The following is a 3962-nucleotide window of genomic DNA, read 5'->3' on the forward strand; positions in this document are numbered from 1 at the left end:
ACTGAACCACAAAGTAGTGTCACCTCTCGCACTCTCATTTTTATTTAAACTGAATTCACTCATAACTTACCCTCCAGGAGGTTTTCAGAGGCTGGAAATTCCATGCCCATCTTTTCCCCATGGAGCTGTTGGTGAATTGAAACCTGCTGGGAGGTGCTGTCTTTGGGTTAACAGCGTAAAGTCTAGTGTCATGTCGTTTTGTTGTTATGTACTGTTGGAACCAACTTATAGCTGGCTCTTCTAGGGGTTTTCAGAGGCTGCAAATTGCACAGGAAGAGACTGCTCACGATTTTTTTCCTTGGAGCAGCTGGTGGATTTGAACCATGTGCCTTTGAATTGGCAGTGCAACTCCTTACTCCTTCTTGTTACATGCTGTTGAGCTGAGTACATAGCTATGTCCTGTGCCACCCTATCACTGTTGTGTGTGAACCCACTGATGTAACAACTGTGTCAATCCATTTTTTTTGGAGGGGAGGGGCGCTGCTTGAACAAGAAATTTATTGTCTTTGTCTGGAAAATCTTCACAGAAAATTGGTTTAGCTATCAGCAGCCCACTCCTGAACTCTGAGGAAGTTTGCCTTCTAAGCTATCCGATCTTTCTTCTAGACAAAAGACATTCTGGGGCGATTCTACCTCTTCTTTTTATTAACTTCTTTCTTGGGCTTCTTCCTTATAGACTGGATTCTCTTGTACGGCAGTGTGTGTGTTATTATACATCTCCTCCATCATGTCTGGAGCTATGTCATTCTTTATGTACTGAGAGAACTGTTTCTTCTAAGCATCCTCATCTTCCATTAGGTAACACACATAATCTGCAATATTCTGACCCAGGATGTGTTTCTGGAGTGCTTCTGCATTGAATTCCTTGCTTTCTGAATCATAGCCAGGGAATTGCTTGGTCTTTGAGGAATAGACAAACCTCCATCCACAGCCCCTTGCAGAGCCCCAAACAATTTCCTGTGGTAGTTCTGGCAAGGCTTGCATCCAAATAGCAGCTGAGGGCACCTGATTGGCCATCAGTGCTTTCCACATTGTATTCATCTCCAGTTACCTCTATTGGCCTTCATAGACCTTACCCATGCCAAATCTATTGAGAAGCCCGCAGGCCAGCAGCTGGCCAGTACAATATGCTGCAGCATAATTTGTCAGGCCAACTTTCACACCATAGTTACGAAGTTCCTGAGCACAGGCTGCACAGACTATCATATCTCCTTCTATACGAGCATAAGCAACCTGGCAAATGATATCTCTGTTGTTTACATAAACTATCATCCTATATTTAGGTGTGTTGTACTTATTTTTATACTGTATTAGCAAGCATTCCCAAGCACTGTAATCCGTTTTACCCTCGCGTCGTCTTTTACGTTTCATTTGGTATCTCTTGAAGTAGGCCTTATTCTTGACAACTTTAACAAACCCTATCTTGCCGAACAGAACAGGAGTCCCTGGCTTGCCAAAGACCTGCAGAGCAACCAGCCCTACATGGGGGATGGAGGGGAGCCCATCGCTCTCTTTTTTTTAAAGAAAAATTTTATTTTATATTGAGTTACTTACAAAGTGTGAATACAATGTTTTTACACTGGAACTTTCTCATTTTGTTTACCCACTCCTCCCTCTACCCATCAAATTGTGTGGTCATAAAATTACACACACACACACACACACTGCTCCTATCTTCTCCCCCTTGGATCTTCAAAACCTTTTTACTAGGTACCTATTTCCACAATAATGATCTTATACTGTATTTGTACTTATGGGACTGAGTTAGTTCACTTAGCATAATGCTCTCCAATCCCTCCCAAGTTAGGTAATAATTTACAAAATCATTGCTCCTACATGTTGCATAGTATTCCATGGTGGGAATATACCATATTTTTTCAATCCATTCTATTGTGGTTGGACATTTGGTCTGTTTCCTTGTTCTTGTGATGGTGAATAATGCTGCTATGAACATTGGCTTACAAGTCTCTGTTTGTGCCTCAGTTCTCATTTTCTCAGTGTATATTCCAAGTAGTGGACTAGCTGGGTCATTATGGAATTTCTATGTTAAGCTTTTTGAGGAAGCACCAAACTGCCTTCCCATGTGGTTGTGCCATTTTATAATCCCACCAAGAGGTTATACAGTTCCTATCTCTCCACATCCTCTCCAACACTTACTACTTGCTGTCCTGTTAAACTTTGCCACTTTACTACTGGAGTGAGATGGTACCTCACTGTGGTTTTGCTTTGCATCTCTCTTATTGCCAGTGAGTTTGAGCATTTCTTCATGTGTCTGTTGGCCATCCAAATAACTTCCTCTGTGAAAATTAATCCATCTCTTTGAGATTTTTCTTTTTCTCTGATTCTTTCCTTTACTGAGCATAATGCATTTCTCCAGGGACTGGACACTCTTGCTTCTAAGCAGCATTCCAGCTGCACTACTTCTAAGACAGATTTTTTTGTTCTTTTGGTAGTCCATACTCTGTAATCTTTATCAACACCACAATTCAAAGACATCCATTCTTCTTTGATCTTCCACAGTTGTTGTCCAACTTTCATATGCATATGTTGTTGTTGATTGCCTTGAGTAGAGCACAACACATAGCAACCCTTCTACAACCATCAACATTTATCAAATTCATAGAGTTTCCAGAGGCATGTTATTTAGAAAGTGGATGCCACTCCTGCTTCCAAACCTGTCACAGTATGTTATTGTTGTTATATGCCATTGGGTCACCTGCGATGTACAGCGACCCTCTGCAGAGCAGCTCTGAACCCTTCCCTGTCCTGAGCCAGTCTCACTAATTCCAACACACCAACCCCTCATTGCATCCGTTACTTTATCAATCCATCTCATCTGAGGTCTCCCTCTCCTGCACTGTCCATCTACCCTTCCAAGCATGATGCCCTTCTCCAAGGACCGATCTCTCCTGGCCATGTGCCCAAAGTAAGTGAGGCAGAGCTTCAAAATCCTAGCCTCCAAGGAGAGACTTGACTTCACCCTCTCCAAGACAGACCAATTTGTTTGCTTGGCAGTCCATGGTATGTTCAAGACTCCTCTCTAGCACCACAACTCAAAGGCGTCTCTATTATTCTTCTGTCATCTCTGAAGCATAACAAGTAACTGAGTAGACCATGACCTGGATTAGGTGCACCTTTGTATCTAGACTGACATCATTGTTCTTCAGCACTCTAGAGAGGTCCATGACAGCAGATTTTCCCAGTGCAATTCATCTTTTGATTTCCTGACTGCTGGTGTTAAGATTGTGGATTAAGGAGAGCTCTGGTAGCCTAGTGGCAAGAAGCTGCACAGCAATCCCAGAAGCATGTGGTTTGAATCTACCAGATGCTTTGCTGGAGAAGGAGAGACAATCTCCTCCTGTACCAGTCAGACCTGATTTGACGGTACACACACACACACACACACACACACACACACACACACAGACACATAAAAAAAAGAATGTTGATTGTGGATTCGAGCAAGCTGTAATTGCTAACAACCTCAATCTCTTCTCCATCTAATATGGTGCTGCCAATTGACCCAAACACAAGGAAGAATTCAAGAAACTAAAGAGCTGAACAGATGATTCCAAAAGGCAGCAAGGAATGACAAAGCAAAATATGACAATGAAATGTGCAAGGAGCTGGAGTCGGAAAATCAAAAGGGCCGAACTCACATTCAGCATTTCTGAAGCTCAAGGAACTGAAGAACAAATTAAAACCGTGAGTTGCTATAATCATGGATGCTTTAGGCAGAATATTAAATGATCCAGTAAGTATTAAAAGAAGATGGAAAGAATTTACTGAGTCACTGTATCAAAAGCAATTGGCAGACACAGAAGAATTTAATTAAACAACATATGAGCAAGAGCCTATAGTGATGAAGGAAGAAGTTTCAGCTGCTTTGAAGGAAATAGCAAAAAAATAAGGCCCCAGGAATAGATGATATACCAATTGACATATTTCAGCTAACAGATGCT

The 3962-nt window shown here is 41.9% G+C and overlaps 1 pseudogene; it reads right to left on the reverse strand.

The window, feature by feature from the left end:
- Positions 1-543: 543 nt before the first annotated feature.
- LOC102843125 overlaps positions 544-3962 on the reverse strand; it is a 70072-nt pseudogene continuing 66653 nt past the window's right edge.

This window comes from Elephantulus edwardii, unplaced genomic scaffold (assembly GCF_000299155.1).
Source record: "Elephantulus edwardii isolate Elephantulus edwardi_28Jun2011 unplaced genomic scaffold, EleEdw1.0 scaffold00066, whole genome shotgun sequence".
NCBI lineage: Eukaryota > Metazoa > Chordata > Mammalia > Macroscelidea > Macroscelididae > Elephantulus > Elephantulus edwardii.